A 13,344-nucleotide genomic window follows, 5' to 3' on the forward strand; every position below is an offset into this window, starting at 1 on the left:
AGAGAAGCTTCACGTCCTCTTAAGTTCTACTGTCTTAGAAAAGGTCAGCTCATCAGAAGGCAGGGAACTCCAAATTGCCCTTGGATCAATGTAAATATGTCTGTCATATGTACAATCAATAATAGTATTTCATAGCAACCTAAAACTCTCAAAGCATTTTACACGTCTCTTTAACAGTATAAAACAATGTGCAGAGTATATTATTCTCTCTACATATACTGAGGAAACTAAAGCTCAGAGCAGTTAATTAAGTTGCCCAAGGTCTTAAGACTATGTGGAGTACCAGGCTGGCACTAGAATTTAGAGACTTTAATTACAAACTCTTGATTATTTCCCATACCCTTCTAATGCTTTTCTCAGAATTTACAATAAACATTGCTTTCATCCATATTTTTATGCTATTTATATGTTTTCATCATGTGCTTTCTATTTTCCCCAGTGTTCATTGTCTCACTTGTGAACCATAAATCCTAGCATAAAAGTTTTCATTTGAACCTTACTTTGGTTCATAAATTTGTTATGCTACCTGTATCATTTTGTAATTCAATGTATTTGAGAGACAAAGTATGTAGAGATATCCCAATACTTCTAAATGTCACATCACTTTACCACGTGACAGAAGCTCTTTTATCTGAAAATTAAAATATTAAACATTAAGCTCTATAATTTTACACATTCTTTTCTGCATATAGTTTAAAAATGTGTAAGATATACCTTCAGTGTTATTTTGATGTGCAATACGGGAAGTTGGAACTGTAGCAAACAGTAGTTGAAATTCTCTTCTATCGTTCAAAGGAAATAAAAGACATAAAGTAACTTACCTATTTGTATAGATCCTAGGTTGGCAAACTGGCCCTTGTGCCAAATTTTGCCTGCTACCTGCCTTTGTAAACAAAGTTTTATTGGAACAGAGCCACACTCATCTACGAATATTTATGTGCTATTGTCTATGGCTACTTTCATATTACAATAGCTGAGTTGAATAACTGTGACAGAAATTGTGGTATGGCCTATTAAGTCTAAAATACCGTGTTTGCCTACTCCTGGTCTATAAAAATGAAAAAAAAAAATTAAGACATACTGTGTGCCAAGAATCTCATCTTTGTTACCTTACTTAATTCCCCAAACAATCCTGTGAGATGGATGACAGTTGAGGCCCTATTGCCATCCTAATACATGTAATTACTAAATCTCTAATATTATCACATCTTATTCTGGGGAAAAAGAAAATGTCAGTAAGAATCAAGGACAATTTTTCCTCAAGGGACTTACCAAGGCTGGGATAATCTAAGAGGTAGCTGTTAAAGGAAGAAGCTTAGCCCTTGTATTTTCATGACTTGATCATTTAGCATGTTTTAAAGGCTTATTGAAAATAAATTAAGTTTAAAAGGATACATTCTCTAATTTCTGATAAGACTAATCCATGAAATAGCTAAACCCTACAGATTCTTGGTTACTTCAGAATACTAGATAAATTGGCTTATTCCTTAAGCTCCAAACAAGCCACACCAGAATCCAATCAACATTCTCCACTCAAAGTGTTTTTCACTTCTTACTTTCATTTCTCTAATATATACATTCACTTCTATCTAGCTATTAATGATTCTAAAAAAGTTAAATTTTGCATTTAGTCAGAGTTCAAACCCATAAAATACTACAGCAATATGAATAGTTCTGTTTAACTTATTCAGAAATGGTTGGGTGAATTATTTTCTATGCCCTATAAGATGATTCCTTGCTGTGACTATAAGAAAAAAATCTTTCTCCACCCAATTTTTAAAACACAGATGGGAAAATATCATAGCTCTCTTTAAAGAAGTCATCCAAGGAAGCACGATCTGTGAAAGATGGCTAGTTTAAGGATGGCTAGGGAAAGCTATCTGTATTTTTGAGTCCCTTGTTTATTTTCAAGGACTGATCTGAATAGCACCCAGGGACTTCCTCTGTTTTAACAGAACCATTCTAAATCACATCCCATGACAGACTGAGTTCATGTAAACATAGTGGTATCATGAGTAACAAAATCTGTTTCCATCAGAAGCCCTTTATCCTGCATAAGTGACCTGTACACTAATAGGCGGCCCAGGCTAATGTTAACCAGCTACAGCTGGTTCAATGCTATAAAAAGAACTAAGGAAAACACAAACACTAATTCTCCATTCTACTTCAGCCAGTAAGTCAAAGCTACACAAAAACAGCCCTTTCCAAATACTCTGTGAATGAAACAGCAGGCCTGGTTCTCTGAAGTTGTTTACTGAACAGTGTGTGCAGGGACTCCCTGAGCACTGAGGTGGAGGAAGGGCAGGAATCACATGACCTATTAGTGCACAAAGCCAATTTTCCAGATGATCTTGGATTTAGTTCTCTAACAAATAGGGGGCGGAGAAAAATTTCAAAAGCAGAGCTAGAGTACTTTCAGCAATTTCTTAAGCAAATACACACTTTGAGTACTTAGATTTTTATTATGAAAATGGATCATTAAATCTAAAATAAATTAATGCCTTATCAGATGTTCTAAATTCTTAAGTAAATGTAAATAATTTTTTATTAAGTGACTTACTTTTCAAGAGGAAGCAATCTTCTGATAAAGAAATGATCACTACTTCAATTCTTTACATAGCTAAAAAAAAAAAAAATCCAGACTTTTAGTTAGTGCTAGAAGGAACTGTGGTGATTTTCCCCTAGGTTTTCATCTCACAGATGAATCGTTTGAAGCTCAGAGGATTCTTAGCCTGCCTCAGACCACACTTTTTGGTGGCATCAAGAACCTGTGTTTCCTGGTGCTCACAACTCTGTACTCCATCTTGTGCTAGACATGGCTAAATAAACATGGCCAAGAATAAAATGAACAGTCTGCCTGGATTATTTCATAATATCATGGGTTTTGACCTAACTCAATGTATGAGGTTACTTGCAACAACAACCAAAAATTTAGGGACTTACCCTGGTATTTTTTCATGTTCTTGCATAGATTGAAAGTGTTATTCCACAAGCTATTCTGCTAGATGCAAGTTTTTTGCTTTGGACATGCAGGGCTAGCACTCAGTGCCTGCAGCATTTGATTTGCAGTGCAGATACTTATTAGTACGTCATTACCACCCTTCCCCGGACTCTAGTCTTGTACTTCGATCTGCCTGTGCAACAATCCACCAGGGTCTCCTGTAATCACCTCCATCTCCACATTCAGCCGAGGCACTCAACATTCAAATTAATGTCAAACACCAAACCACAGATCCAGGAAGTTCAGAGAACACTAAGCAGGATAGATGCCAAAAGAACTACAATTAGCCAAACATTTTCAAATTACAAAAAATGAAAGATAAAGAAAAAATACTGAAAGAAGCCAGAGGAAAATAAACACCTTACCTGTAAAGGAACACAGCTATGAATTACATCTGACTTCTCCTCAGAAACCATGTAAACAAGAAGAGAATGGAGTGAAATGTTTAAAGTGTTGAGAGAAAAAACCCACCAACCTACTATACTGTACTCAGTGAAATTATCCTTTAAAAGTGAAGGAGAAATAAGACTTTCTCAAACAAACAAACAAACAAACATTAGGGGAATGTGCTGCCAGTAGAACTGCGTTGCAAGAAATGGTAAAAGAAGTTCTTTAGAGAGAAGTAAAATAATATGGGTCAGAAACTCAGATCAATGTAAAGAAAGGGAGACTAAAGAAAGAATAAGTAAAGGTAAAATGAAAACTTTTATTTTAATTCTTAATTGATCTAACATAACAATTTGTTCAAAATAATAATAGCAACAATGCATTAGATTATGTATGCTTATGTATATATCTTACATATGTGTATATGTGTTTATATACCGTGTTTCCCCGAAAATAAGTCAATTTTTGGAGCAAAAATTAATATAAGACTGGGTTTTATTTTACTATAAGACTGGGTATAATATAATATATTACAATATAATAATATAATATAATACAATACAATATAATATAATAAAGTAGTACCTCGGTTTTAGAACGTCTCCATTGACGAACATTTCGGTTTACGAATGCCGTAAACCCAGAAGTAAATGCTTTTGTTTTCGAACACGCCTCGGAAGTTGAACATGTCACATGGCTTTCGCTGAGTGCAAGATCCTGAGGCCTAGCTGTCGGCTGTTTTCAAACATTTCAGAACTCGAGTGGTCTTCTGGAACGGATTACGTTAGAAAACCAAGGTACCACGGTATGGTATGGTATGGAATGGAATATAATATAAAACCAGGTCTTATATTAATATTTGTTCCAAAAGACAGATTAGAGCTGATTGTCCAGCTAGGTCGTATTATCGGGGAAACACGGTATATACAGAGGGCGCCAAAAAAATGTATACACATTTTAAGAAAGGAAGAAACTGTATTAAAATTGTAATACTCAATATATACCAATAACAAAAGATGAATACAAGTCATGTGTAAACATTTTTTGGCACCCCTGGTGTATGTGTATGATATATATATATACACATATACATATATATATACATACATACACACACATATATATATATATAAACATATATATATATATATATATATATATATATATATATATATAAACATATACATATACTTAGATATAAGTGAAGTGAATGACCGTAGTGATACAAGGGATGGAAAAAGAATTAGAATTATTATAAGGTACTCACACTACCTGTGAAATCAGTGTTAACTGAAAGTGGACTTGGATTAGTTATAACTCTATATTGCAAACTCTCACTAGAAAAAGATTAAAAAGTACAACTGATATGTTAAGAGAGAAAATTGAATTATACAAAATGCTCAATTAAAACCACAGAAGGCAGAAAAGGAGTGGAGGACAACAAAGAAACAAAAAACAAAGGCAACAACAGAAAACAGTAATGAATGTGGTCAATATTAATCTAACTATTGCTAATCACTTTGAATGCCAATGGTCTAAATGCACCATTTAAAAGACAGATTGTTTGAGTGGATCAAAAAAGATGACCCAACTATATGTTGTCTACTTTAAATATAAAGACACATATAGATTAAAAGTAAAAGCATAGAGAAAAACATACAATAGTCTCCCCTTAACCACAATTTCACTTTCCATGGTTTCAGTTACCTATGGTCAACTTGGTCCAAAAATATTAAATGGATAATTCCAGAAATAAATAATGCATAAGTATCAAATTGTGCATCATTCTGAGCAGACTGATAATCTTGTGCTACCTTGCTCCATTCCTGCCTAGGACATGAATCATCCCTTTGTCCAGCACATCCACCCTGCGAGTATACGCTACATACCCATTAATCACTTAGTAGCCATCTTGGCTATCAGATTGACTGTCACAGTATCACCATGCTTGTGTTCAAGTAACCCTTATTTTACTCAGTAATAGCTCCAAAGCACAAGAATAGTGATGCTGACAATTTGATGCCAAAGAAAAGTACTTCATTTAGGTGAAAAGGTGAGAGTTCTCAACTAAATAAGAAAAAAAAAAAAAAAATCATATGGTGAGATTGCTAAGATCCACAGTAAGAATGAATTTGCTCTTTCCCTGCCGCCACTGAGTAGCGTGGAGGCAGAGGCTTGGGTGCATTCAAGATTCGGCTCTATCCGCCATAATCCACCTCCATGGCTGAGGAAGGCATTGCTGCTGGAGGTGTAATGGACTTCAATACTGCTTTACCAGAGGTGCTGAAGACCGCCCTCATCCACGATGGCCTAGCACGTGGAATACGCGAAGCTGCCAAAGCCTTAGACAAGCGCCAAGCCCATCTTTGTGTACTTGCATCCAACTGCGATGAACCTATGTACGGCAAGTTGGTGGAGGACCTCTGTGCTGAACACCAAATCAATCTAATTAAGGTTGATGACAACAAGAAACTAGGGGAATGGGGAGGCCTCTGTAAAATCGACAGAGAGGGAAAGCCCCGTAAAGTGGTTGCTTGCAGTTGTGTGGTGGTTAAGGATTATGGCAAAGAGTCTCAGGCCAAGGATGTCATTGAGGAGTACTTCAAATGCAAGAAATGAACAAATAAACTTGGCTTTTGTTTTTCAAAAAATTAAAAAAAAAAGAATGAATCTGCTAGCTGTGAAGAAAAAAGAAATCTGTATTAGTTTTGCTGCTACACCTCAAACTGCAGAAGTTACAGCCACAGTGCATGATTAGGTAAGATGGAAAAGGCAGAAAGGCATTAAAATTGTGAGTGGAAGATATGAACAGAAAACATATATATATATATATATATATATATATATATATATACACATACATACATATATATTTATACACACACACACACACACACACATATGGTTCGGTACTGTCTGTGGCTGTAGCTTCAGGGATCCACTGAAGGTCTTGGGATGTATCCTCTGTAGATGAGGGGGGGAGGCTACTGTATCATGCTAAACTAACAACATCATTATGGTATTATGGTAACATGATACTGTAAAATACCTTGCTAACACGAATCAAAAGAAAGCAGGAGAAGTTATTTTAATTCTAGACAGAGCAAACTTCAAAGTAAGGGAAGTTATCAGGAATAAAGAAGAACATTATATACTGGTAAAGGGTCAATTCTCCAAGAAGACATAACGATTCTTAATGTGTATGTATCTAACAACAAAGCATCAAACTACATGCGACAAAAACAGAACTGTAAATCTACTATCATAGTCGGAGACTTCAACACCCCTTTTCTCAGAAATGAATATATCCAGCTGGCAGAAAATCAGCAGGGACATAGTTGAACACAACTACACTATCAATCAACTGAATGTAACTGATATCTATAGACTACTTCATCCAACAATGGCTGACTACACATTCTCAAGCTTACATGGAACATTCACCAAGACAGACCACAGTCTGGGCCATAATACACATCTTAACAAATTTAAAAGAATAAAAACTACGAGGTCGGACAATTAAGTCCATGAACTCATCCTACAAAAAATGCTACATACCTCATCGTTGAATATCACTACAGTCACTTTCAAAGTACTCCCCTTGGGAAGCTATGCTCTGACACTAGCGCCTAGTCCACCCTTCAAAGCAATTTTGGAACTCTTTTTCTGGAATGGCTATCAGAGCTGTTGTCTTATTACGTTTGATGTAATGAATGTCATCCAAATGTCTTCCTTTCAATATATCCTTTATCTTCACATGAGGAAGAAAGTCATTGGGCTCCAGATCAGGTGAGTAGGGAGGGTGTTCCAATACAGTTACTTGTTTACTGGCTAAAAACTCCGTCACAGACAGTGCCCTGTGAGGTGGTGCATTGTCATGATGCAAGAGCCATGAATTGTTGGCGAAAAATTCAGGTCGTCTAACTTTTTACTTGCAAATACTAAACTTGGTTAACTGTCCAATTGGTACAAATTCATAATGAATAATCCCCCTGATATCAGAAAAAGGTTAGCAACATTGTTGCAACAAATTTTCGAATTTAATTGTCAGACTTCGTATACAGTGTTTGCTTCCAGTGGAATTAAACTAGAATTTAATAACTGGGAAAGACAACTGGAAAATCCCACAATACATGGAGATTAAAGAATAAACTTCAAAATAATACATGGATCATAGAAGAAATTTATGCGTAGGATGTAGCAACAATAGTGCTTAGAGAGAAATTTATACTACTGAATACATATGTTAGAAATAAATAACCTAAAATCAGTAATTTAAGTTTCCACCTTAATAGAGTAGAAAAAGAACAAACTAAATCCAAAGTAAGCAGAAGAAAAGAAATAATAAGGGTTAGAGGAGAAATCAGTTAAATTGAAAATAGGAAATCAACAGAGAAAATCAATGAAATCAAAAGCTGCTCCTTTGAAAAGATCAACCAAATCTATAAGCCTCTAGATAGGCTAACCAAGAAAAAAAGAGAGAGGACACAAATTATTAATATCAGAAATGAAGAGAGAGCACCACTACAAATCCCATGGACATCAGAAGGATACTAAAGAATACTACGAACACTCTATTCCCACCAATTTGATAACCTAGATAAAACGGACCAATTTCTTAAAAGAATCTGCCAAAGTCACACTAGAAAAGGATGATCTCAATAGGCCTATTTCCATTAAGAGAAATTGAATCAATAATTAAAAATCTTCCAAAACAGAAGGCACCAGGTTCAGATGGGTTCATTGGCAAGTTGGACCAAACATTTAAGGAAGAAATTATGCCAATTCTCTACAATCTCTTTCAGAGAATAGAAGCAGAGGGCATACTTCCTATTTTATTATATGAGGTATTAACCTAATACCAAAACCAGACAAAATATTACAAGAAAGGAAAAATACAAACCAATTTGACTCTTCAACATGTATGCAAAGATCCACAAAATATTAGCAAAAACTTGCACGTGAATGTTTATGGCAGTTTTATTCATAATTACCAAAACTTGGAAATAACCAAGATGCCCTCAGAAGGTGAATAGATAAATGAACTGTGCTACATGCAGACAATGGGATGTTACTCAACACCAAAAATAAATGAGCAATCAAGCCATGAACAGACATAGAGGAACTTTAAATGCATATGACTAAGTGAAAGAAGTAGCTCTGAAAAGGGTACATATTGTTTGATTCCAACTATAAGACATTCTGGAAAATGCAAAACTATGGAGACAAAAAAAGAGTTCAGTGGTTGTCAGGGTGTGGCAGAGGCCATGAATAGGCATTTTTTCTTTCATTTTTTTTTAGCAGAGTTTGAAAGTAGTAAAAATATGTATGATATCATAATGATGGATATATGTAATAATATTTTTGTTAAAATCATAGAATGTACAATGCAAAGAACGAAACCTAATGTAATCTGTCGACTTGAATGATTATGATGTGTCAATGCAGGTTCATCCTTGGCAAAAATGTACCATTCTGGTGAATGATGTTGATAATGGGGAAGGCTTGCATGTGTGAGGAAGAAGGTATATGGGAAATCTCTGTGCCTTCCTCAATTTTGTTGTAAACCTAAAACTGCTGTAAAAAATAAAGTCGGGGTGACAGCATCAAAAATGGCGGCGTGAGGTGATCCTAGGGAAATCTCCCCTGGAATTTACAACAAATTGAAAAATTATAACTCCACAAAGGACGCCCTGCACAGCAGACAGGCAAGACGAAGAGGCTCACTACTGAATTCACGTAAAGGTGGGCAAACTATTGCGTGAGCAGGGAAGGAGGGAAGGGAGAAGTGCGGTGATGGGGCCGCGCGGGCGCAGGATGCAGACCGAGCTCAGTGCTTCAAGCTCGTTGCATCCTGGAACTACCGCAGCTGCAAGAGACGGAAGAACTCGGACTACTAGGGCTCCGTTTATGGCCCACAGGGCTGAGGGGACAACAAACAACATGGTTGAACCCAACTCTAACGGCAGAGACCTGAGTAAAGACTGAGGAAAGAAGGCTGAAAACAATGGTTTAAGCCCTCACTGCCGCAGAGAACAGAAGCCTTAGGCATTGAGACTAGCCGACCCCTCCCTACCCTCCCACAGCTCACACAACCCCTACCTGTCCAGTGCTAGAAGTGGAACAGTAGCAGTGTCAGATTTAAGAACAGAATATTTGCAGTTCTGAGAACTGTGGTCCGTAGACACAGATTCGCAGCCCAACTAGTTCCAGCAAAGGGGCGTGTTGTGCGGGAGACACTGCTTGCTGCGCCATTTGTCGAGCGAGAGACCCTGCTCGCTGCGCCATTTTTCAGGCGGGGCGGCCTGCGGGGTCTCTGCTCCCGCTCCCCACACAAGAAGGCAGGATATGGTGAGGCCAAAAAGAAACACCCATGGAGCCATAGGTAGGGGAGTCATACCACTATAGTCTCACTGGAGGCTGGGCCCACCGGACGCACGACCTGCCGTCCGCTCCTCCGCCAACCGACCGACGACTCTCCTCCACTCTCCTCGACTCTGTTTCTCTACTCTCTTCTGCTCTCTTCGGCTCCTCGGCAATCCTTGGCTCTCCTCCGTAGCCGCAGCAGTTATACTAGCGGCCAATCGGCTAACTGGCCACAGCTGATGGCCAATCAGCCACAGCTGACGGCCATCCACTACCCAAGCCAGCACCTTTCCACGTGAGGCCGAGAGCCTGTAAACTACTCTCTGTGGCTCTATCCCCACACTCCACCCCTACAGGGTCTCGCCTCACAATCTACGCGACAAGCATCTTCCGTGAGGGTCCCTGTGCCATATTAGCCTACTGACACCTACGGATGAAAAGAAACAGTAGTCTTAAGAACCAACAATGGCAAATCCCTTCCATCAGGGAGGATACATGCTAGCTTTTTGTCCTGGGAAAGGAGGGTCGCTGCCACTGGACCTTTCCCGGTTTGTGGTACCAGACCTTTATGGCAGTACTTGGGGTCCCTTGCATAGTTTCAACATGTAACAGAACAGGGGACCCCATAATAGGCCATAGTGAGAACACATAGTTTCCTCGCAAAATCATCTCGGTATCGGGACCTCTGTATACTACAGTCACTTGCGGTGGCCACTCAGCCACCACCCCTGGCATCACTTGCAAATCATGAGTCAAACCGGCCCTCCATGGGGCTATCAGGCCCAACCACCGACAGTGGGGGCTTTTGACCTGCCAGGGCCAAGTCCACTACATAGTGATATTTCCCCAGGCGGACACTCAGACGATCCATTAAATCATGAATTGAAGGCACTGCAGCATGCAAGGGTGGCGTCACCTTATTTAACTCCCTATAGTCCACAGTCATTCGTCAGGTCCCATCTGGCTTCTTGACAGGCCATACTGGGGAGTTAAAGGGACTGTGCGTTGGCCTCACAATATGTGCCTTTTCCAATTCCAATATTGTACGACCAATCTCCTCCTGTCCTCCTGGCAGGCGGTACTGTCGCACTGTAACCACATGCCAGGGCTGTGGCAACACTTGAGGACGGGTAGTGAGCATGCCCGCGTGTCACCGCTTTCACCACCCGATCCGGAGACGGAACTCTCCTACCGACGTCTGTAAGCTGAGGCCATGTAGCACGTCCACCCCTAGAATATACTCTGGAACGGGAGAGACATAAACCTTGTAGGTGCGAGGAGGAAGCCTTCCTATACCCAGTGGTAAGGAAACGGCATTCACAGTCAGTTTTTCCCCCGTAGCCATCAATGCAGATTGCTGGTCCAGGGAACAGTTCTGGATTCCCATAAACGAGACTGCAGTCGGCGCCAGTGTCAACTAGAGCCAGAACCCTCTGCACATTAGAAGGGGACCAATGTATGGACAGTTCCACGTGGGGCCTCCGGTCCCTGCTCGTCCCCTCTGACCGGGTACCTTGGCCCCACCCCTACTCAAGCTGAAAGGAGTCAGCTTCAAGTGGCTGCATGAAGTCCTGGAGGGACACGGGTCGCACTTTGCCAGACTCCTCCTTTATGCTTCTCCGGAATTGTTCCGGACACAACTGTTTCCAAAGTTCAAGCAGGAGTGCATTGGGTTGTCGGTCTATTTTCTTCCTATCGACCCCTGCTGCCATGAGATCATGCGACATCTGTGCGCGTGTTACTCTCTGAGGCCCGCGACCTCGTCCCTTTACCTTTGGTTTGGGCTTCCAGGTCTCAACTGTGCGGACCTCCTGTCTTAACTTCCTTCGCCTCCGGCTTTCAACATCCCCTAGGGTGGCCATGGCAGTTGTAACTTCATGGATCCGTCGCCCTACATACGGTGTAAGAATAGCAACCAAGGATCCAAAAGCACTCGCAGGTGCAGTATCCAAAACCAGATCTCTCATGCTGGCAGTTAAAAGCTCGTCATCTGGGCCCTGCATGTTGAGGTTAAAAATAGCATGTCTCATACCCATTTCATGGATTATTTGCGTAAGTTCTGTATATGACTGCCATTGACTCACAGTGTCTGGCAGCTTGCCAGCCTGTCCCCATACTGTGCGTACCGCAGCAGTGAGCCATGCCATTAGAGAATGGTTGCCCTGGTTGTTGGCCAATCTATGGCAGTTTTGTAACCTTTGTAGCAGGGACGGATGCGCTGTCACGAAGGCTAGCTTTTCCATCTCGCCTGGGGAGCAGAGAATGCTGTCTGCTCCCTCATCCCATAAACGTAATAGCCAAGCAGAGACTGGCTCTCCAGGGCGCTGTCTGTACTGCCTCCCTAGCTCCTGCAGCTCAGTGGGAGTGTATGGGGTGTAGGTCGTGAACTCAGTCACAGCTGGGTTGCTGCAGCAACGCCCACGGGGCCCAAAGGTTGCTCACGTTTTACCCTTTGCTTCAAGATTGGCCAGGCTTGGGGGTTGGGAGCTACATTATCTCCACTCACTTCCTCCACCTCTGCCTCAGAGTCTCCACCTTGGGGACCCTGTTCTAACAGGCGGACCCGGGCTTCCAGCGCTTCCAACCGGGACACCTGGTCAGGCACCTGGGCCATTTCATTAAGTGCATTTTCCGTGTTGAGACTCAAGGCCGTGAGGAACATCCAGCCCACGCGGCCGGCTGTAGCCTTCTCCTCCTCCGGCAACCGCTCAGCGAGAGCCTGCAGGGCCCTCTCCACACTGGTCGGAGAGCCGTCCATGTCCTCCAACCTTTCCTTGGGGGTCCAACTCCTGAGAACAGTGGCCACCGAACACCATACACTGTGTGGGGGCCACACGTCCTCCTGCCCAGAGTCAGACTCCATTCCTACCTGGTCGGAATCTTGCTCGCCACGCCAGGTGTCTGAGTGGGTGGAGGCCTCAGTGTAAGATGCCCACCACCCTCGGAGCTTAAGGCCGCAGCAGATCAACAAAAGGACAATGCCTTCCATGGCCAAGAGGGTGGTGTGCCAGCTGGAGGCTTGAGTCTCCCAGGCAGACCATGCTTCCCGTTCCTGGTGTCGCTCCTCACGGGCATTCCAAAGCTGGGCTCACACACGCACAAACCGCTCTACCACGCTTCGGTAGGTGTTGGCCGGCACCGTACTCTGCTTACGAAGCTGAGCTTTTATACGTGTAAACTGCTCCAGTATATTCCAGAGAGTTTCAGCCGACACCATACCCTGCTCGCTGCACCATTTGTTGGGCGGGGCGGCCGGCGGGGTCTCTGCTCCCGCTCCCCACACAAGAACGCAGGATATGGTGAGGCCAAAAAGGAACACCCACGGAGCCATAGGTAGGGGAGTCATAGCACTGTAGTCTCACTGGAGGCTGGGCCCACCGGACGCGCGACCTGCCGTCCGCTCCTCCGCCAACCGACCTACGACTCTCCTCCACGCTCCTCGACTCTGTTTCTCTACTCTCTTCCGCTCTTCTTGGCTCCTTGGGAATCCTCGGCTCTCCTCTGTAGCCGCAGCAGTTATACTAGCGGCCAATCGGCTAACCGGCCACAGCTGATGGCCAATCAGCCACAGCTGACGGCCATCCACTACC

The 13,344-nt window shown here is 41.8% G+C and overlaps 1 protein-coding gene and 1 pseudogene across 7 annotated transcripts in view; one reads left to right on the forward strand and one right to left on the reverse strand.

Moving 5' to 3' along the window:
- Positions 1-13,344, reverse strand: part of SPIDR (scaffold protein involved in DNA repair) — a 566,075-nt gene that overhangs the window by 143,730 nt on the left and 409,001 nt on the right. Inside the window, exons 1-2 of one of the 7 annotated variants that reach the window (XM_074319018.2) lie at positions 2,944-3,262; positions 2,561-2,620 (exon numbers count right to left, since the gene is read on the reverse strand). The exons of 5 other annotated variants lie outside the window; for them this stretch is intronic. The gene's annotated coding sequence lies outside the window, so the exon portion shown is untranslated. Of the gene's footprint in view, positions 1-2,560; positions 2,621-2,943; positions 3,263-13,344 lie in introns of those variants that run through there. One more of the 7 variants, XM_088799436.1, reaches the window with a different exon arrangement.
- Positions 5,586-6,054, forward strand: LOC109437512 (small ribosomal subunit protein eS12 pseudogene; annotated as a pseudogene).

This window comes from Rhinolophus sinicus, chromosome 7, assembly GCF_057876585.1.
Source record: "Rhinolophus sinicus isolate RSI-liver-muscle chromosome 7, RSI-T2T, whole genome shotgun sequence".
NCBI lineage: Eukaryota > Metazoa > Chordata > Mammalia > Chiroptera > Rhinolophidae > Rhinolophus > Rhinolophus sinicus.